At 37.6% G+C, this 23,984-nt stretch overlaps 1 protein-coding gene across 2 annotated transcripts in view; it reads left to right on the forward strand.

The window, feature by feature from the left end:
• USO1 (USO1 vesicle transport factor) overlaps positions 1 to 23,984 on the forward strand; it is a 91,424-nt gene that overhangs the window by 886 nt on the left and 66,554 nt on the right. The window lies entirely within an intron of this gene.

Here is a 23,984-nt window from a genome sequence, read left to right on the forward strand (position 1 = left end):
TACTCCCTCGGACGTTGTAGGGATCTTTCGCGCTCAAACTGCTTTGGAAACACATTTCCCTTCCATTCACCCCATTCAGAAGTCTGAACTCGTGGTAACAGGATTTGCAGCGTCACTTTAAAAAAATTGTTAGCTACTACAAACAGTATTTGATAAGTTGGTTCGATTTTAGGTTTAGGATAAACTTTCTTCGAAGTTTGGTTGTCTATTAGAAATGAGTGTATATGACTTTTTTTAAACTAAGCTTTTAATTTGAGAGTAATTTTAGATCTACAAGAAAGTGACAAGCTACGACCTTTTGGGGGGGCTGCGTTGGGTCTTCGTTGCTGCGCGCGGGCTTTCTCTAGCTGCAGCGAGCGGGGTCTACTCTTCGTTGCGGTGCACGGGCTTCTCATTGCGGTGGCTTCTCGTTGCAGAGCACGGGCTGTAGGTGCGCGGGCTTCAGTAGTTGTGGGACACGGCCTCAGTAGTTGTGGCGCATGGGCTCTAGAGCGCAGGCTCAGTAGTTGTGGTGCAAGGGCTTAGCTGCTCTGCGGCATGTGGGATCTCCTCGGACCAGGGCTCGAACCCGTGTCCCCTGCATTGGCAGGCGGATTCTTAACCACTGTGCCACCAGGGAAGTCCAGAGTATGGCATTTTAAAGGTAAACTTTGGGTAGTATTTGTAGACATTACTGGGTTGTCTATGAACATAGATCCCATGTTCTGTGTTACTGGAATCCTGAAGGGTAAATAATAGCTTTCATTTGTCAAGCCCTTACCTTGTGCTGGGTACTGTGCTCTTTATAGTTCACATTCTCCTTAGATCCCTAACCGCCCTGAAAGATAGGTGATAGTATCCTCACTTTACAAATGAAGAAATGAGGCTTAGAGAGGTGAAGTTACCTGACCTAGGTCACACTGCTAGTAATGGAGCAGGGATTCAACCAAAGTTTGCCTTACATCAAAGCCTAGGCTTTATTGCTGCTGCCCCGTATTTTAATACTTATCTGGGAATTTTGGAAATTTATATAATTATTACAACTAACCTCACAAAATCTGAGTTAGAACTGTTTAAAGCAGAAGCTGAAGGCTGGTGAATCTATCTTCCTTCATTTGAAAATCAGGAGATTTCACATGCAGACACACAAACCGATATTTGGCTTCTCTTGTCCATTCCCACCGTGGCTTCAAGGCAGCTGAGTTGCGCTCTTAGAAGACCACGCTCTCTCCAGGTTACCATAGTCACACAGCCCACCCCTTCAGCTTTTGTTTGTGTATATTATCTGCCTGATATTTTTCTTTGAGGCACCAAGTTTTATAGTGTGGTTTATTAGAGCTTGCTTTGGAGTTAGACCTTGATTTGAATCCTTGCCTTCCACCCCTAATTGGATTGAACAGGCAAGAGGTGGCTAAAACCTTATGAGTAAAATGAGGAAAATGCCTACTCTGATGGGTGTAGTGAAGATTAAGTGAAATAAGGAATAGAAAGAGCCTAAGACTTAGTATGTGCTTAATAAAGGCTAATTTTTATTACATGTGTTTAGGGAAAGAATACTCTTTTTGTTATAGTTAGTCTTGGCACAATGACTTCTGTAGAAAAGGTGATGTACATTTAACTGGGTATAGGATTTTAAAGCTGAAAGGCCCTTTGCAGATCATCCAGGTGGAACCCCCTTATTTTACAAGTTAGGAAACTGAGGCACAGGGCACTAAAGCAACTTGCACAGTATGGCAGAGCTGAGACTAGAACACTTTGATCTTGCCATAGTGACTGGAACAACATAACTTTTATATCATGATTTCAAAGTGAAACTTGAGTATCAGATGTGTATCTTGTATATATAAACTGAAAGGAAAGTTGGGGGGAGTCCTTGTTCTTGCCTAACTTTGAACGTGTATACTCAAAATTGGAGAACTAATATGTCTTCTGATGAGAATTAATAGTTTATTCTGAGTTACAGTATGAATAAAATTTATTTCACCATCTCATTCCATCAGGAAGAATAATTGGTATAAGGGGTCATGGGTCACTAATTTAGAAGTATTTATAGAGCATCAATAGAGTGTGTTGGTACAATATTAGATCTTTTCATTGGTGATTTGAAGTGACCTGGATATTCCAGTTGCCAGAGCTTAGAATATCTAACTTCTGCACTATCAGCTAGTATTTTGTAGGTTTGTCCATTCCTGCAAAATTAAATTATTTTCATTGTGGTTTTCCATCTTTTTTGCTATTCTCATCTCTTTCCAGTGGAAAGCCTCTTTTCATTGTCTAAATTCTACTTCTCGTTTAAATCCATCATCGATCCCTTCCCTGATTTGCACCCCTTACTTCTTTCCCCCACCAAACTGCATAGAATCTTTCCCCTCTGAGCAATCTTCACAATTTAAGTAGATTGTGCATTTCTTAGGCTCTTTACCATTTTCTACCCTTTAAATCTGTGCCGTCTCTTCTGGACTCTTAAGCGTCTTTTGGGCAGTGTTCATATATATTTTATTTTTATTTTTAATTAATTAATATTTGCGTTGGGTCTTCGTTGCTGCGTACGGGCTTTCTCTAGTTGTGGTGAGCAGGCGTTACTCTTCGTTGTGGTGCGCGGGCTTCTCATTGCGGTGGCTCCTCTTGTTGTGGAGCACGGGCTCTAGGCCCATGGGCTTCAGTAGCTGTGGCACGCGGGCTCAGTAGTTGTGGCACACGGACTTAGTTGCTCCGCAGCATGTGGGATCTTCCCGGACCAGGGCTCGAACCCGTGTCCCCTGCACTGGCAGGTGAATTCTTAACCACTGTGCCACCAGAGAAATCCCCGTAGATATTTTAATCTTTGTTTTTCCATAGTAATACTAAATAAATATTTGTTAAATGAATTAATTATGGTGTTATGAAAGAAATCACAGATCTGTAATCATAGCAGCTTACCAATTACTAGGTGCTGAAACAATACTTTTTAAAGACTGTAGGAATCAAAGTTCTGGAATGATTGAAATTCATTACGTCGAACTTTTTACTTAAAGGATTTTTCAGGTTTGCCGTGCTTTGACTGCTTTCCTGCTTTTTCTTAACTAACGTGCCTTCTAACTGTGTGAGTTGTATTATTGCTTGCGTAGTGCCTAGCTTTTCATACTTAGTTAAGAGTAATTTTGGACTGGTATTAAGATGTTCTTTAGAAACAAAAGAGTAAATATTTGTGTTTGTATCATATGATAGTCAATAATTCTATAAAGTTTGGAATATTTTAAGTCTAGAATTTCATTCACATTAAACCTTTCCTGTTTTAGAGTCAAATACTTTTTTTTTTTTTTTTTTTTTGCGGTATGCGGGCCTCTCACTGTTGTGGCTTCTCCCGTTGCGGAGCACAGGCTCCGGACGCGCAGGCTCAGCGGCCATGGCTCACGGGCCCAGCCGCTCCGCGGCATGTGGAATCTTCCCGGACCGGGGCACGAACCCGTGTCCTCTGCATCGGCAGGCGGACTCTCAACCACTGCGCCACCAGGGAAGCCCTCAAATACTTTTTAATTTGATTTCTCTTTTTTACTTTAGTAGAGAAAGGCATTGATTTCTGATGATTGAAGCCTCCTTAGCCTTGGCATACTTTGCTAGGTCCAAATAAACACTAATTATAGTAAAAATCCTACCCATTCTTTTGAGTGCTCAGACGTGCTTAATTTCCCATCTACCTTCCAACTAATATCTTTTTTTAAAAGCGAGTTTCTTGGCAGATTCCAAGAAAAGTGTCAACTACATTTGGTGATAAATCGTGGAGAGGGGGGGTTCTCTTCTCAAATTGTGTCCCAAGGCATGAAAGTTGCAAAAGTCCAGAAAAGATATGCAGAATTACTCTACTGTTCAGGCATCTCTTTTTCGATCAGACTTTGGTCAGCTGGCTTAAAAAGCAAAAGAGCTAACAGTATGGACACAGCTGTAGTTTCTTTTAATAAAAATAGTTATTAAGGAATGTGCACTTAAATTTAGACATAGTTTTGGTTTAGTCAAGTGCATTAGATACCACGTTACTATAAATGTGTAGCCTGAAACTCCTGTATCTGGATTCCTGTTTCATATTCTACATTAATAACCAGGTCAGTATAGTAACTGGTATGTGTTTTCCCTCTTAGCTCTCTTATAATAACAGTGTCAGAGAAAGCCTTAATAATGATTTGTGCTTTGATCACTTCTATACCCAATCAAAGATGTCTCTTATATTCTTTTTAAGTAGTGTCTATTGAAAACTACATGGCTTTTTTTTTTTTTTTGGATAAATTTATTTATTTTTGGCTGCGTTGAGCCTTCGTTGCTGCGTGTGGACTTTCTCTAGCTGCAATGAGCGGGGGCTATTCTTCATTGCGCTATGCGGGCTTCTCTTTGCGGTGGCTTCTCTTGTCGCAGAGCACGGGCTCTAGGCGTGCGAGCTCAGTAGTTGTGGCTCCCGGGCTCTAGGAGCACGGGCTCAGTAGTTGTGGCTCACGGTCTAGAGCGCAGGCTCAGTAGTTGTGGCGCACAGGCCTAGTTGCTCCGTGGCATGTGGGATCTTCCTGGACCAGGGCTGGAACCCGTGTCCCCTGCATTGGCAGGTGGATTCTTAACCACTGCGCCACCAGGGAAGTCCCTGCGTGGCTCTTTTGAAGGTTTATTATGTATAGATTATTTGTATCATTTAAAATTTGCATACCAAACCATGTCCCAAAGAAAGTGAGTAGATGTACTTGAAAGGGTTCTGTTACTAAAGAAGTGTGTACTGAGTGATGGTCAAAAACAAAACAAAAAACCTGATACTTATACAAGGTTTATTAAACAGGCACTGTGTTATGTTTTCAAATATTTTCAAGATGGAGATATAAAGTAAGTTGTGTTTGCCAAATCTAATTGATGATATACATTTTTTCCTCCAGGAAACCTTGTAGGTCTAGTGTTCTGAGGAACACATGTTGGTTACTATTGTCCTAAATGATATATCTTTTTAAAGGAATGCTGCATTTTAGAAGTTCTTCATTATCATCAGTTTTATGGAGTTCATGAAGTGTTGCCCATTTGGCTGCCTAAAAGACAAAGTAATTCCTGATGCTTTATGGTTTGAGAAGTAATTGTAATCACTTCTGAATTATCTTTTAGGAGAGAATGTAAGAATTTCTTATATAAATTTGTTTTTCTTTTTATACATTTATCTCTTATTATGTATACTGTTCTGTCTGTTTTTTGTGTTGTAGATATCATAGAAAAGACATGCTTATATTTTTATACCTCAGGCAGAAATGCCATAAACATTCTTTGTATAAAAAGTTAGTCACCTTTAATTTGAAAACTTTGGTAGTGTTAGACTTTGAGATGCTAGCATTTGTTATTTGGTAGAGAAGTTTCATTATGATGCCTTGCTTAAAAGGGTGTGCTTTTGGAAAACATAGTTCATTTCTGAGAGAAAGCATGGAGAATAAATGCAGTATATTATGTCAGCTGACTTATTGGTAATTGTAATGGAAATAGATTGTGTTAGGTTTATGGATTTATCTGCAGAGAGACTGTGTTTGACTGTAATGTTCCTACTTTTTTTTTTTTTTTAGATTGTAATAATTTAGGTCATCTGAAGATAAGTCTGGCTTTTGCTTTTTTTTCTTTTTGGAAAATCTTCTCAGTAGTAGAGTTTGAGTTAAACCAAATTTCTAGCTCTTTTTTGTATTTGAAAACAGTAATTTTTTTATTCCATTAAAACAATATAAATGAATTGACTGTTGATTAGCATGAATTATTTTAGTCCTATAGTTATGGTTGGGGAAGTTCTCTCCAAAAAAGTTATAACTATGTTTTAAGCGTCATGAAGGCAAAGTTATATCAAATAAGTTGGTATTAGGTGCTTGATAAATATTTGTTGAATAAATGATTGAATGGTTGAATTCAATTTTTTTAAATTGACATTCCTTTCATTTTTGCATGTCAGTTAAATAGTTACTGAATAGTAAAAAAATATGGATTTCTATTAGGAATTGTGAGAAAATATTGCAAACTACATTATGTCAGTGTCTTTTAAATGTGGCTCACCAACCTAGTTTTATGCCATCTTCTTTTTTACCCCTTTTACTTCTCAGAGGTTTTTTAGTTTCACATTCCTCATCTCAGGTTTTTCTTTCCTAGTCACTCCTATTCCCATTGCTTCTTTTTTGGCCTCCTTTGTGTATTACTGAATAAAAATAAATGACACTATTAGTAAGCAAAACAAACAAACATTAAATTTGGATTATAAGGTTATAATTCTGATTATGCCCAATTTATCAGTTATTAATGGAATTTTTTGTTCTTTTCATATTTTTCTTAATAAGTGGAATTGTGAACCTCACATGGCAATTACTGAAAACAAGAGTCCTGACACATAGTCACCTGCATGAGGTTATACATATTAGTTTACTAATTAGCTTTTTATTTTATTACACAAAATGGCAAACAATACTAGTATGGTTTAAGTCTTCTTTGACTACCATCTCCAATTTCACTTCTCTTTCCTGAAATAACCACTATTCTTAGTTTGGTATAAATCTTTCCAGACCTTTATGAATAATCATACAGTATAGAATTATATATTTGTATGAGCATATTTATCTCTCTTTTTCACAAATGATACACTGTTTATGGTGTTTTACAGCTTATCTTTTTCATTGATGGATATGTCTTAGAGATCTTTGCATGTTAAAACATACAGCTACTTTATTAGAAATTATTTAAAATATCAGATTTTTAGTTGCTTTTCTTAATTACACTTATATCCTCTTCTAATAGACTATAAAAGCATCTTGATAACAGGATCCATATCTAATTCATCATTGTATTTATCTCTGATTAACTCTAATACCTAGTTAGCATAGTATGAATTAGTTGAAATACTGCTGTCTCTTACGTTTTTCCTTCTTATCACCCCTTTCTGATCCTTTTAAATAAGATTAACTCTGGGTTAAATTTTACTCATACATATTTTTTCTCTTTAGAACTGTTTTTTGTTAATATGTAGTATTCTGTTGTTTAATGCAAGAATCACAAACTCAAATCCCAACAGTGTCAGTTGGGTAACATCATTGTTCAGTGAAGCGGGTCGGGTTAGAGAAGAGATCAGAGGTCTGGGATGAAACTGGAGCCTGCATGTCCTGCCTTGAGAGTGTAGCTAGTGCTCAGCTTCAGCCAGTTGTTGCAGAGAGCCAATTTAATGGCTTTGAATCCCGTCGCACCACATACTAGTTCTGTGAACTTGGACAAGTCACTTACCCACTGTGCCTCTGTTTCCTTATCTCTAAAATGTGGATAGTAATAGTGCCTATCAATAGGATTTTGGTGAAGATTAAATAAATTTAAAAGTATAAAGAATTTTAGAACATAGCTGGCACATAGTAAGTGCTATACATGCCATATTTTAACAGTTATGTAATGCACTTTAGCATTTAAACATCTCTGAAGTCAGGTTGCATCTTGTAATTATAATTGGCGGTATTTCTCTTTTCTTGGCAATACATTTAAAAAATGGTAGATCTTATAATCATTGGCTTCTCAAATTGTATGAAATACAGTGTTAGTTACCATTAGCTAACAGGCTGATGTTTTTCAAGAAAAGGTAGAGGGCTTCCTTGGTGGCGCAGTGGTTGAGAGTCCGTCTGCCGATGCAGGGGACATGGGTTTGTGCCCCCGTCCGGGAGGATCCCACATGCCGCGGAGCGGCTGGGCCTGCGCATCCGGAGCCTGTGCTCCGCAACAGGAGAGGCCACAACAGTGAGAGGCCCACGTATAGCAAAAAAAAAAAAAAAAGAGAAAAAGAAAAGGTAGAAATCTGGAGTTTTATATGAAGTCTTTTGATTTTGAAATGTTGGCTTTTAAAATTATTTTAAACACTGTATAGGCCAAATAGATTTTTTCAGAGGTTTATAGCAAATAACTACATTATTACTAAGTAGGTAAAATTGAGTATTTTAACATATTCAAAGTTTTGAGTATTAAGTAGCCTTAGAATTTATCTAGTTTATTCCTCCATCTTGTAGATAACAAAACTGACTTATAAAGCTTGAATTTAAGATACAGTCAATCCTTGTTATTCACTGATTCTATATTTGTGAATTCACCTACACGCTAAAAATTGTAACCCCACAATTAATACACGCAACACTTTCACACTGATTTGTGGACAGATGCAGAGTAGCAAAAAATCAGAGTCACTGATGTGTGCATTCCCAACTGAGGTCAAACAAAAAGATATTCTGCCTTCTTGTTTCAACTCTTATACTGTAAACAAGTGTCCTTTTCACAGTCTGTTTAGTGTCATGTGTTTTGCATTTCTGTGCTTTTTAAAAATTTTTGCTATTAAAACTGGCCCCAAATGTAGTGCTGAACTATTGTCTAGTGTTCCGAAGTATTGCATAAGAAAGCTGTGATGTGCCTTGTGGAGAAAATATGTGTGTTAGATAAGCTTACTAAGGCATGAGTAATAGCGCTGGTAGCTGTGAGTTCAGTGTTACTGAATCAAGGGTGTATATTGAATAAGATGTCTTTAAACAGAAGCACACGTTAAACAAGGTTATGTATTGGATCCATTGATGAAAATGTTACCAGGGACTCACAGGAACCTAGCACTGTATTTCCTTTAGGCACAGCAGTTCAGTGTCTGCTAATTCAGTGTTCATGGTGACTATAGAGCATAACTATTATGAATAACAAGAACCAACAGTGTTCAGAAAGTAGATGAACAGTGAGTCAATCAGGTGGTATGTTAGAGCAGGTAATAGAATCAAAGCAAAGTCTAACATATTCTGGAAATTTCTTTAAATGTTTGTGTTATTGAAACAGTAGTTGAAAACATGCTTATTATAAATAATTCAAATCAGTATATAGTCTAAAGTTGCCCCTTTCTTCCTCTTTTCACGATCTTATTTCCCATTACCAGGAGTAATCTCTAATGATGTTTGTTATACATCCTTCCAGAGTGTTTTCTTTGCATTTACCAATGTTTGTTACACAAATGAGTTTCTTTATGAGTGAAATAGTTATATTCATAGCTATTTGATTTTTTAAAATTTTAACAGTAGGTATTAGAATTTTTCTATTTACTAATCAATGAACATAGTTTTTTTTTTTAGAGAGTTTTTAAAAATGTAAGTTTCTTTGTTTCAAACAAATAGACAGAAGTATCTTTTCCTGTTGTTACCAGTATTCTATTCTGTAACCTTACATATCCTGACTGTACAGTTGACCTTTGAACAACACCAACGCTCTGCACAGTAGAAAATCCTCCTGTAATTTAATTTATAGTTGACTCTGTGTATCCACAGTTCCTCCATATCCTCATATCCTCGGATTCAACCAACCAAGGATCACATAGTACTGCAGTATTTGCTACTGAAAAGAAAGTATAAGTGGACCTGCGCAGTTCATAACTGTTGCTCAAGGGTCATAACTGTTGTTCAAGGGTCAACTGTATTTATATCTCTGTTGATTCAGGCAGAAACTCTGGGAAGGTTACTTGTTTGAAGTCTACAGAATGGTCATCTGAAATGTGGTGCCTTGGTAGTATGCTGTGATAATGAGTACTTTGGTAAAAGGCGTAGGGACAAATATTTCTGATTTTTTACTAAAGTAGACTGGATTAATTTTTTCTGTATTACAACTCATTCTTTTGATCAATAATGGCAGCAAAATGTTAACTGAAAAGGAGCAGGATGGCATTGAAATCTGGGGGATTTAAACTTGTACTTCCTTTCTAACGCTCCCGTCATGTAGGTAAGGGTGTTGAGGACTAGGGCAAGAGTCTGTGACCTCAAAAAAATAGTAAATTTATAAATTTTGCTTTAAACTACTAAGTGGCCTCCTTGGTCGGATTCTGAGAGAGTGAGTGAGTTGCTAGCAACAAAAATCTCTCATCTCAGGATCCCATGTGGGACACTGAATAAACATATCCTTCAGCTCTAAAATACTGTCCTTTTTCCTTCTGATGGTAACATCCTCATTCACTCTGCTTCCCTACTTTTCCACTTGCTTCATTTTTGATACCAATTACCCACACGTCCGACTATATCCAAATCATTGCTTAACTTGGGACCTTCTGACCAGCTATGCTGTCCAAAGTACTACTTTCCACCCAGTCTCTGTCTTATTTCCCTAATCATTTCCCTCAGTGCACTTATTATTTTCTGTATTTATCTTGTTTTTAATTTATTCTGTTGTCTCCTTGCTATTATAATTTCATTTGAGTAGGTACCTTCTGTAGTGATTCACTGCTGTTTCCCCAAAATAGAATTTTTGCAGGGCCCAGCAAGATATTAAGCACTTTAATAGTATTTCTCAAACTGACTGTGGTGAAGAACCAGTTGGATTGTTTTTTCCCCCCCAATTTCCAATTCATCACAGACCAATACTTTTGTAAAATATAATAAAAATGAATTTATAGGAAAATGAAATGACAATACACACACACATACTCATGGACATACAATATACAAGCCCAATTTTTTCTTTTTTATTAAACAACCACAAAGGTATCCAGTTGTTATAGAAGTTTCTAATGCTTCGTCCCAGTTGCTTTCTTTTTTTTTTTCTTTTTTTAAAAAATTATTTATTAATTTATTTTTGGCTGCGTTGGGTCTTTGTTGCTGCGCATGGGCTTTCTCTAGTTGCAACCAGTGGGGGCTACTCTGTTGCCGTGCACGGGCTTCTCATTGCGGTGTCTTCTCTTGTTGCGGAACACGGGCTCTAGACACTTGGCCTTCAGTAGGTGTGGCATGTGGGCTCTAGAGCGCAGGCTCAGTAGTTGTGGCACACGGGCTTAGTTGCTCCATGGCATGTGGGATCTTCTCGGACCAGGGCTCGAACCCGTGTCCCCTGCATTGGCAGGCGGATTCTTAACCACTGTTCCACCAGGGAAGTCCTCTTTTTTCTTTTCTATTGAAGTATAATTGACTTATAATATTATAATAGTTCCAGGTGTACAACATAGTGGTTTGGTATTTTTGTACATTACAAAATGATCACCGCTGTAAGTCTACTTACTATCTGTCACCATGCAAAGTTATTGCAATATTATTGACTATATTCCCTATGCTGTACATTACATCTGTATGACTTATTTTATAACTGAAAGTTTGTACCTCTTAATCTCCCTCACGTATTTTACTCATCCCTCACCCCCCTGCTTAGTCCAATTTCTGAACTTACCTTGTCACAAACCACTGCTCTCTGGTTGCACTGACCATGGCCCCGATGAGGGCAGCAGCACTCCAACATTTGTTGAATGAATGAATGAATGAATGAATGAATCACCAACTTCAAGATTATGGCATGGAATTCTTCAGACGCTATTACTCCTTTGACTTTACCAAAACCAGAATATTCTGAGATATAGAAAAGTGATTGTGGTTTCATATCAAACTTCAGCTAGCTTATTCAGTGATGCTTTTTGATTCTCTGATTCTTTTTTTTAAAAGACAAAAGAGACATTTGAATACATGCTTAAGGAAAAGCTGTAGAAGTGTATAAAATGAAAAGTGTAAGTGCTCCATGAATGGGCATTTAAGGTCCTTCTGTTTTGTTTCTTTTTCTATTACAGTGCTGCAGTGGTTGTTCTTGTAATTATGACTGTACATGTGCATATATTGCCTTAGGACAAATTTCTAGAAGTTGAATTCCAAACAGCAGCTGTTTCAGACATTTTATTCTTTATTCTCAAGCCTCTTAAATTCATTTCTTTCAAATATTCTTTTATCTATCTCTTCAGCCCTTCCCCATTGCCACCACCCTAATGCCCTTTTTTTTTACCTTATTTCTTGTCTGTTATAATGAGCTGACATATTTTTTCTGTAATCTCTTTCTGCTCCAGTTTCTCCTTATTATCTCAGCCAGATTAATTCTTTAAAAGTGAGTATATTAATTTCTGAAGTACTTATATATAGTGCTGACTTTTTCATAAATACTTGGTAGCTTCTGATTATAGCTTTCCCAGAGTAAAGCTCCAACTCCCTTAGAACAAGGGACTACCCTGGCTGGGCAGTTAAGTCCAAGGCTTATGAGGGTCCTTACTGGTCTGTAGTGAAAGTGGAAGCTATTCACAGGAACTACATTACAGTGTTCCCCTATTTACAAAAAAGAAAAAAAATCTTGCAGTCCCTGTAGTTTGCAACAGGTGCTCAGGCTCCCATTTCTCTGCATAAGAGGCAATGTAGGATAGTAGAAAGTGTGTGGGCTTTGAAATGAGACATCTGTAGCTCAGTTAGAATCTGGACTGTACCACCAAACTGGCAGGGTATTTTGGGGTGCATTGCTTTATCCCTGAACCTTAGTTTCCTGTCCTGTAAAACGAGTTTATTAGTTTAGGTATTGGATCAGCTGCTATAACAGAGGTCTAACCAAGATAAAAGTTTGTGTCTTTGTCCAATAAAAGTCCAATTAGAAGGCAATCCCTAGGATAGGTTAGTTATGTTCCTCAGGGTGGTCCAGAGGCCCAGGTGCTGCTCTTTATCTTGTTCTGCCATCCGCTAGGATGGTGCCCTTGTTTGAATTGTTGAAGGTGCTTTATTACCTGCAGGTTCAAGTTCCAGGCTGAGGGAAGAAGAAAGAGGAATGAAGAACAAATAGCTTCCTTTTAAGGACATGACTTGGAAGGTACAAAGAACTCATTGGCCAGAGTGTAGTCACTTTCTATGCCCAGGTGTAAGGAAAGCTCAGAAAGTAGTGTAGGTGGACAACCTTTGTGCCCAGCTAAAGCACAGAGGGTTCTAATAACTAAAAGAATGGTTAATGAACCACAATCATACTGCATTGTGTTGGTTTTTTAAGTCAGGAATAAATGGAATAATGGTCTTTGAAATCTTCAGTTTCTGAAGAAAAATTAAGTGTACTTGTGCTACAAAATTTTTTCTTGGTAAATGTCAACTGAAAAATATAGACCTGTGTTTGGCCTGAAACATGGCTGTCTTTGTAAGGTTTGGAACATATGTAATATTTTCCTTTCATTTGGTTTCCATTGTCTGTAAAAGGTTGCAACATAGCACTTTATTATGGAGAGATCACTTATTCAGAAACTTCAACTGTATGGAATATTATCAGGAGGTAATATGGCTTTCGCATAGCAAAAGTAGAAGTTGCGAAGTCCATATACTCAATCTTGATTTCAAGCCTGAGTAATTTGGGGTTTTAGACATATTACTGTCTAGCCTAATTATCAGATTTCTCACTCAGTAGCAGATTAAAATCTGCAAAATTTGAACTGTCTGTTAGAAACGTATATGATGGAAATGACAGCCAAAAGCCTGATAGGATAGAAAATTAATACAAAGGAGTCATAGAAGTTTGGTAATAATAAAGTTTGTTAAACATTTATTGAGCATTTATAGGTGCCAGGTACTCTGCAAAAACTTTTTTTTTTTTTTTTTGCAGTATGTGTGCCTCTCACTGTTGTGGCCTCTCTCGTTGCGGAGAACAGGCTCCGGACGCGCAGGCTCAACGGCCATGGCTCACGGGCCTAGCCGCTCCGTGGCATGTGGGATCTTCCCAGACGGGGAAGTATCTGAAATAGCTTAATTATGGTTCTGGATAAATAAGTTGTTCTTATATTCATTTTTTACTCTTATTGGTTTGCAGTATGGTAATTGCCTTAAGTCACTAGAGAGAAAGTTCCGATTAAAATCCCCAATCGAGTGTGTCAATTATATCTCAATAAAACTGTAAGAAAAAAAAAAGAAAAATAAATAAATAATATAATAAAATCCCCAATCAGGAAGAATATGTACTTGCCATTAAAACCCAAGTTTAATAGATAAAAAGCATGTTTATAGTATTTTTTTTGGCCGCATCACGTGGCTTGCAGGATCTCAGTTCCCTGACCAGGGACTGAACCCAGACCACGTCAGTGAAAGCCCAGAATCCCAACCACTAGGCCACCAGGGAACTCTCAGCATGTTTATAGTCTTAAAAATAGTCTTGATACATATTTACCCAAACTCAGGAATGAATGGATTTTATTTCTATAATTGTAAATACTACACTTTAAAATAGTGATTAATTTTTAAGTTCCATTTTGCAACCTTCTAAAAAACACTAGTGATTTGCTTATTAATCAGAGTTAATTGAAGCAGAAACATATAATTTGAAGTCATTAGAAATCTGTTTTTAGCTAACAGTTTAATCTTATATAATCCTTTTTCCCCCCCACATTATTTTAGATTGATCATCATTCCCAGAAATAAGAAGCATTTAAAATTATTGTAGGGAATTCCCTGGTGGTCCTGTGGTTAGGACTCAGCACTTTCACTGCCAGGGGCCCAGGTTCAATCCCTGGTCGGGGATCTAAGATCCCGCAAGCCACATGGCGTGGCCAAAAAAATAATAATAATAAAATAAAATTAATTTAAAAGGAAAGCTTTCATATTTTAGAAATTTCATTTGGTATATTATTTTAATAGAACAAGTATATATATGTATGTGCATAATATAAAAATTGTTCATAGATATATAAAATTTATAAACTCAAATTAGACCAATTTTCTTATTTGGACTATAAAATGCTATTTTCTACATTAAAATATGTATACACAATTATAAAATAAGAAATCATTTTCTATGCCTGGCATTCCTTCCTTATATTGTCTGGTGAACTACTCATCCTTTAATTCTTGATTCAAGAGTGTCATCCTCAATATACCATTCTTAAACAGTATCTGTCTTAGTTTATCTGGGCTGCTGTAACAAAAATACAATAGGTTTGTTGGTTTAAGAAACAAACACATTTCTCTTAGTTCTGGAGGCTGGGAAGTCCAAAATCAAGGTGCTGGCAGATTCTTTGTCTAGTGAGGGCCTGCTTCCTGGTTCATATACTGCCATCTTCTCCAGTGTCTTCATGTGGTAGAAGGCATGAAGGAGCTCTTTGGGGTCTCTTATATAAGGGCACTAATCCCATTCATGAGGGCTCCACCCTCCCTCTCTAATCACCTTCCAAAGGCCCCTACCTCCTAATACCATCACACTGGGGGTTAGGATTTCAACACATGCATTTTGCAGGGAAGGAAACATAGCAGTTTCACTTTCAGATAGAATTCACTACTTTTTCTTTTGTGCACCTGCTTTATAAGCATATACTTATATAACTTTAATTTGTTAGTGTAGTTTATTTACACAACTGTCTTCCTGTCTAAGCTCTTTGTGGCCAGAGACCATATCTTATTTTGGTTAGCACAAGAACAAATACATACATGCTCAGTGTGTATTTATTGACTGAGTAATGACTGTGCATTCTAGTCTAAAAAAAAATGGACTTTATAGGTAGTAGGGAGCCATTGAGGATATTTTTATTATGTTAGTTTATTTTTATCAGTTAAGAGCAGATTTCATATTATTTTGATCAGCAGAGTAAAGATAGCATCTTTTAAAGATGAGTTCAGTCAGTCATGAAAATATCCTAGAAATTCCAATAAAACATAAACCAGTTCACTTTATTCCATTATTACTCTTTTCTGCTTATAAAGGTAATACTTGTTCATTATCAAAATTCAAACATCAGAAATAATGTAGAAAATGAACATTTCCAGCAACCCACTGAAAGACAGTATGGTACATAGTCTTAATTTTTTCTATACATGTTCACGTAGTATTTTTTTTCCTTTGAAAAATTATTTATTTCTATGTTCCTAACTTTCACTCTAGCAGTAGAATCACATTAATAATTCTTTTTTAAATTTTTTATTAGAGTATAGTTGATTTAAAATGTTGCATTAGTTTCTGCTGTACAGCAGAGTTAATCAGTTATACATATACATATATCCACTCTTTTTAGATTCTTTTCCCATATAGGTCATTACAGAGCATTTGAGAAGAGTTCCCTGTGCTATACAGTAGGTCCTTGTTATTTATTTTATATATAGTAGTGTGTATATGTCAATCCCAATCTCCCAATTTTTCCCTCTCCCATCTTTCCCGCCCCCTGGTAACCATAAGTTTGTTTTCTACATCTGCAACTTTATTTCTGTTTTGTAAACAATTTCATTTGTATCATTTTTTTAAATTGCACATATAAGCAATATCATATGATATTTGTCTTTCTCTGTCTGACTTACTTCACTCAGTATGACAATCTCTAGGTCCATCCATGTTGCTGCAAATGACATTATTTCATTCTTTTTTATGGCTGAATAATCTTCCTCTCTCTCTCCCTCTCTCTCTCTCTCCCTCTCTTTCTCTCTCCCTCTCTCTCTCTCTCTCTATATATATATATATATATACCACATCTTCTTTATCCATTCCTCTGTTGATGGACATTTAGGTTGCTTCCATGTCTTGGCTATTGTAAATAGTGCTGTAGTGAACACTGGGGTGCATGTATCTTTTCAAATTATGGTTTTCTCTGGATATATGCCCAGGAGTGGGATTGCTGAGTCATATGGTAGCTCTATTTTTAGTTTTTGTTTGTTTGTTTGTTTGTTTTCTGTATGTGGGCCTCTCACTGTTGTGGCCTCTCCCGTTGTGGAGCACAGGCTCCGGACGCGCAGGCTCAGCGGCCATGGCTCACAGGCCCAGCCGCCCCGCGGCATGTGGGATCTTCCCGGACCGGGGCACGAACCTGTGTCCTCTGCATCGGCAGGCAGACTCTCAACCGCTGCGCCACCAGGGAAGCCCTATTTTTAGTTTTTTAAGGAACTTCCATACTGTACTCCATAATGGTTGGACCAATTTACATTCCCACCAACAGTGTAGGAGGTTTCCCTTTTCTCCACACTCTCTCCAGCATTTATTGTTTGTAGATTTTTTGATGATGGCCATTCTGACTGGTGTCAGGTGATACCTCATTGTAGTTTTGATTTGCATTTCTCTAGTAATTAGTGATATTGCAGCTTTTCATGTGCTTTTTGGGCATCTCGATGTCTTCTTTGGAGAAACGTCTGTTTAGATCTTCTGCCTATTTTGTGATTTGGGATTGTTTTGTTTTGTTTGCCATTGAGCTGTATGAGCTGTTTGTATATTTTAAAGATTAATTTCTTGTCAGTTGCTCTGTTTGTAAATATTTTCTCCCATTCTGTAGATTGTCTTTTCATTCTGTTTATGGTTTCCTTTGCTGTGCAGAAGCGTTTAAGTTTAATTAGTTTATTTTCATATTTTCATTGTTTATTTTTATTTTCATTGCTCTAGGAGGTGGATCAAAAAAGATCTTCCTGCAATTTATGTCAGACAGTGTCTGCCTATGTTTTCCTCTAAGAATTTTATAGTATTCACATAGTTTATTAATGGTATAGTTTTAAACCAAAATGAGCTCATGTTAAATATACTATTAACTGTTTTCTTTTTTCACTTAATGTATCTTGGACATCTTTTCATGTCAGTGCATATGGATCTGCTTTACTCATTTGATTAATTGCATAGTGTATGTGTACTATATGTTAGTTAACTGTTTTCTGATTGGTGGATGAACCTTTAGATTCCATCCGCCCTTTCTTTTTTTCCCCAATAAACAGCATAAATTTATTGCTCACAGTTCTGGAGTCTGGAAGTCTGAGATCAGGGTGCCAGCATGGTTTGGTAAGGGACCTCATCAGTGTTACAGACTTCTTATTTATTATATCCTTATGTGATGGAAGCTAGATTTATTTTTTAGCTCTTAAAAATAATGCTACAAAGAACATTCTAGTATATAACATTGTGTATTTGTGGGCATTTTGTTTTCTTTGTTTTTGGCTGCGTTGGGTCTTCGTTCCTGCGTGCAGACTTTCTCTAGTTGCAGCAAGTGGGGGCCACTCTTCGTTGCGGTGCGCGGACTTCTCATTGCAGTGGCTTCTCGTTGCAGGGCATAGGCTCTAGGTGCACAGGCTTCAGTAGTTGTGGTGCATGGGCTCAGTAGTTGTGGCTCACGGGGTTAGTTGTTCTGGGCATGTGGACCTTCATGGACCAGGGCTTGAACCATGTCCCCTGCATTGGCAGGCAGCTTCTTAACCACTGCACCACCAGGGAAGCCCCCTGTGGGCATGTTTTTAAAGGATAAGTTCCTAGAAATAAGAACGCCTGGTGGAAAGGGTATGAACATTTTAAGTTGTAATAGTTTTTGCCAAATTGACACGTTTTTAGGTTACTTTCCATCTGATGGAATATAAGCCAGTTCATTAATCTGTGTCTTTCTCTATCCTGTATAGTTGTTTTTAAAATCATTTTATTGAAGATATAGAAAAGTACACGTGTCATATACATAAACCTCATAACCTGAACACACCTATGTATCCAGCACCCAGATCAAGGAACAGGACATTACCAGCACCCTAGAAGTCCCTTTTGTGCTTCCACTCACTGCCCACCCCCATGAACAACCACCATCCTGACTTCTGATAGCTTAGATTAGTTTTGCTTGGTTTTCTGAGTTATAAAAATGGAATAATATAGTATTAATATATGGTAGTATTAGTTTAATTTTTGTGAGACTGATAGATGAAAAATAACATCATTGCTATTTTAACTTATATTGAAGATTTATCTTCATGATGCCGAAATTATTATCTTTGTGTATATCTTAAAGCATTTTAAAAAAATTAACAAGGCTCGGGACTTCCCTGGCGGTCCAGTGGTTAAGACTCCATGCTTCCAATGCAGGGGGCGTGGGTTTGATCCCTGGACCAGGAAATGAGATCCCACAATGCCACACAGTGCAGCCCCCCCACCACAAAAAAATTAACAAGGCTTAAATGTTAGCATGTTAGAACACAAAATAAAAGATTGAAAGTGAAAACAAAGCAAACCCCCAAACTCTAGGATTATGATCATCTCCCTTCAATATTCCTAAAGCTAAGTGTCTCCCCCAGATTAAATAGCCACCTTCAACAGATAATGATTAAAGAGCTTTTAGACATGGAAGTTCGTATTCTGACACAAGTCTGTCTGTACACCAACCAAAGATGGGGCTGATACTAAAATTCAAGCATTACAGGGTACTGGGATGAATTACTCTAAGCAAGATGGGAATCTCAGATTTAGAACCAGTGCTTGAGGTTTAGGGCTAGGAAAAAGCAGGAAATCCCTTCCTATTTTTTAGGTACCTCTAAACTACCTAACAAAAAAAATTATCAAAAGATGTACAAGACCTGAGAAGCAAGAAAAACTACAATCCTGCAGCCTGTGGAACAAAAACCACGTTCACAGAAAGATAGACAAGATGAAAAGTCAGAGGGCTATCTACCAAATGAAGGAACAAGATAAAATCCCAGTAAAACAACTAAATGAAGTGGAGATAGGCAACCTTCCAGAAAAAGAATTCAGAATAATGATAGTGAAGATGATCCAGGACCTCGGAAAAAGAATGGAGGCAAAGATCAAGAAGATGCAAGAAATGTTTAACAAAGACCTAGAAGAATTAAAGAACGAACTCCTAGAAGAATTAAAGAACAAACAAACAGAGATGAATATTACAATAACTGAAATGAAAAATACACTAGAAGGAATCAGTAGCAGAATAACTGAGGCAGAAGAACGGATAAGTGACCTGGAAGACAGAATGGTGGAATTCACTGCTGCGTGACAGAATAAAGAAAAAAGAATGAAAAGAAATGGAGACAGCCTAAGAGACCTCTGGGACAACATTAAACACAACAACATTCACATTATAGGGGCCCCAGAAGGAGAAAAGAGAGAGAAAGGACCTGAGAAAATATTTGAAGAGATTATATGTGAAAACTTCCCTAACATGGGAAAGGAAATAGTCACCCAAGTCCAAGAAACGCAGAGAGTCCCATACAGGATAAACCCAGGGAGAAACACACCGAGACACATAGTAATCAAATTGGCAAAAATTAAAGACAAAGAAAAATTATTGAAAGCAGCAAGGCAAAAATGACAACATACAAGGGAACTCCCATAAAGTTAACAGCTGATTTCTCAGCAAAAACTCTACAAGGCAAAAGGGAGTGGCATGATATTCTTTTGTTGTTGTTGTTGTTGTCTGCGGGCCTCTCACTGTTGTGGCCTCTCCCGTTGCAGAGCACAGGCTCTGGACGCGCAGGCTGAGCGGCCATGGCTCACGGGCCCAGCTGCTCCGCGGCATGCGGGATCTTCCCGGACCAGGGTACGAACCTGTGTCCCCTGCATCGGCAGGTGGACTCTCAACCACTGCGCCACCAGGGAAGCCCAGCATGATATTCTTAAAGTGATGAAAGGGAAGCACCTACAACCAAGATTACTCTACCCGGCAAGGATCTCATTCAGATTTGATGGAGAAATCAAAATCTTTACAGACAAGCAAAAGCTAAGGTAATTCAGCACCACCAAACCAGCTCTACAACAAATGCTAAAGGAACTTCTCTAAGTGGGAAACACAAGAGAAGAAAAGGTCCTACAAAACCGAACACAAAACAATTAAGAAAATGGTCATAGGAACATATATATCGATGATTACCTTAAACGAGAGAGGGTTAATTGTTCCAAACAAAAGACAAAGACTGGCTGAATGGATACAAAAACAAGACCCATCTATGTGCTGTCTACAAGAGACCCACTTCAGACCTAGGGACACATACAGACTGAAAGTGAGGGGATGGAAAAAGATATTCCATGCCAATGGAAATCAAAAGAAAGCTGGAGTAGCAATACTAATATCAGATAAAATAGACTTTAAAATAAAGAATGTTACAAGAGACAAGGAAGGACGCTACATACTGATCAAGGGAACAATCCAAGAAGATATAACAATTATAAATATATATGCACCCAACATAGGAGCACGTCAACACCTAAGGCAACTGCTAACAGCTCTAAAAGAGGAAATCAACAGTAACACTGTAATAGTGGGGACTTTAACACCTCACTTACACTAATGGACAGATCATCCAAAATGAAAACAAATAAGGAAACAGAAGCTTTGAATGACACAATAGACGAGATAGATTTAATGAATATTTATAGGACATTCCATCCAAAAACAGCAGATTACACTTTCTTCTCAAGGGCGCACGGAACATTCTTCAGGATAGATCACATCTTGGGTCAAAAATCAAGCCTCAGTAAATTTAAGAAAACTGAAATCATATCAGGCATCTTTTCTGACCACAACGCTATGAAATTAGAAATGAATTACAGGGAAAAAAAATGTAAATAACACAAACACATGGAGGCTAAACAATATGTTACTAAATAACCAAGAGATCACTGAAGAAATCAAAGAGGAAATGAAAAAATACCTAGAGACAAATGACAATGAAAACATGACAATCCAAAACCAATGGGATTCAGCAAAAGCAGTTCTAAGAGGGAAGTTTATAGCTATACAAGCCTACCTTAAGAAACAAGAAAAATCTCAAATAAACCATCTAACCTTACACCTAAAGGAACTAGAGAAAGAAGAGCAAAGAAAACCCAAAGTTACCAGAAGGAAAGAAATCATCAAGATCAGAGCAGAAATAAATGAAATAGAAACAAAGAACACAATAGCAAAGATCAATAAAACTAAAAGCTGGTTCTTTGAGAAGATAAACAAAATTGATAAACCATTAGCCAGACTCATCAAGAAAAAGAGAGGACTCAAATCAAGAAAATTAGAATTGAAAAAGGAGAAGTTACAACAGACCGCAGAAATACAAAGCATCCTAAGAGACTACTACAAGCCACTCTATGCCAATAAAATGCACAACCTGGAAGAAATGGACAAATTCTTAGAATGGTATAACCTTCCAAGACTGAACCAGGAAGAAACAGAAAATATGAACAGAACAATCACAAGTAATGAAGTTGAAACTGTGATTAAAAATCTTCCAAGAAACAAAAGTCCAGGACCAGATGGCTTCAGAGGTGAATTCTATCAAACATGTAGAGAAGAGCTAACACCCATCCTTCTCAAACTCTTCCAAAAGATTGGAGATGAAGGAACACTCCCAAACTCATTCTATGAGGCCACCACCACCCTGATACCAAAACCAGGCAAAGATACTACAAAAAAAGAAAATTAGGTACCAATATCACTGGTGAATATAGATGCAAAAATCCTCAACAAAATACTAGCAAACAGAATCCAACAACAGGTTAAAAGGATCATACACCATGATCAAGTGGGATTTATCCCGGGGATGCAAAGATTCTTCAGTATGCGCAAATCAATCAATGTGATACACCATATTAATAGATTGAAGAATAAAAACCATATGATCATCTCAATAGATGCAGAGAAAGCTTTCAACAAAATTCAAAACCAATTTTTCATAAAAACTCTACAGAAAGTGGGCACAGAGGGAACACACCTCAACATAATAAAGGCCATATACGGCAGACACACAGCAAACATCATTCTCAGTGGTGAAATTTTTTTTTTTTTTTTTTTTTTTTTGCGGTACGCAGGCCTCTCACTGTTGTGGCCTCTCCCGTTGCAGAGCACAGGCTCAGGACGCGCACGCTCAGCGGCCATGGCTCACGGGCCCAGCTGCTCTGCGGCATCTGGGATCTTCCTGTACCGGGGCACGAACCCGTGTCCCCTGCATCAGCAGGCGGACTCTCAACCACTGTGCCACCAGGGAAACCCTCACTGGTGAAAATCGGAAAGCATTTCCTCTAACATCAGGATCAAGACAAGGATGTCCCCTCTCACCACTATTATTCAACTTAGTTTGAAGTCTTAGCCACGGCAATCAGAGAAGAAAAAGAAATAAAAGGAATACAAACTGGGAAAAAAGTAAAACTGTCACTGTTTGCAGATGACATGATACTATACATAGAGAATCCTAAAAATGCCACCAGAAAACTACTAGAGCTAATCAGTGAATTTGGTAAATTTGCAGGATACAAAATTAGTGCACAGAAATTTCTTGCATTCCTATACACTAATGATGAAAAATCTGAAAGAGACATTAGGAAACACTCCCATTTACCACTGCAACAAAAAGAATAAAATACCTAGGAATAAACCTACCTAGGGAGACAAAAGACCTGTATGCAGAAAACTGTAAGACACTGATGAAAGAAATTAAAGATGATACCAACAGATCAAGAGATATACCATATTCTTGGATTGGAAGAATCAATATTGTGAAAATGACTATACTACCCAAAGCAATCTACAGATTCAATGCAATCCCTATCAAATTACCAATGGCATTTTTTAGGGAACTAGAACAAAAAATCTTAAGATTTGTATGGAGACACAAAAGACTCCGAATTGCCAAAGCAGTCTTGAGGGAAAAAAACGGAGCTGGAGGAATCAGACTCCCTGACTTCAGACTATACTACAAAGCTACAGTAATCGACAATATGGTACTGGCACAAAAACAGAAATATAGATAAATGGAACAGGATAGGAAGCCCAGAGATAAACGCATGCACCTATGGTCAACTAATCTATGACAAAGGAGGCAAGGATATACAATGGAGAAAAGACAGCCTCTTCAATAAGTGGTTCTGGGAAAACTGGACAGCTACATTTAAAAGAATGAAATTAGAACACTCCCTAACACCATACACAAAAATAAACTCAAAATGGATTCGGGACCTAAGTGTAAGACTGGACACTATAAAACTCTTAGAGGAAAACATAGGAAGAACAGTCTTTGACATAAATCACAGCAAGATCTTTTTTGATCCACCTCCTAGCGTAATGGAAATAAAAACAAAAATAAACAAATGAGACCTAATGAAACTTCAAAGCTTTTGCACAGCAAAGGAAACCGTAAACAAGACAAAAAGACAACCCTCAGAATGGGAGAAAATATTTGCAAACGAATCAACGGACAAAGGATTAATCTCCAAAATATATAAACAGCTCATGCACCTCAATATTAAAGAAACAAACAACCGTATCCAAAAATGGGCAGAAGACCTAAATAGACCTTCTCCAAAGAAGACATACCGATGGCCAAGAAGCACATGAAAAGTTGCTCAACATCACTAATTACTAGAGAAATGCAAATCAAAACTACAATGACGTATCACCTCACACCAGTTAGAATGGGCATCATCAGAAAATCTGTAAACAACAAATGCTGAAGAGGGTGTGGAGGAAAGGGAACCCTCTTGCACTGTTGGTGGGAATGTAAATTGATACAGCCACTATG

The sequence above is a fragment of the Pseudorca crassidens genome, chromosome 4, assembly GCF_039906515.1.
Source record: "Pseudorca crassidens isolate mPseCra1 chromosome 4, mPseCra1.hap1, whole genome shotgun sequence".
NCBI classification, from domain to species: Eukaryota; Metazoa; Chordata; class Mammalia; order Artiodactyla; family Delphinidae; genus Pseudorca; species Pseudorca crassidens.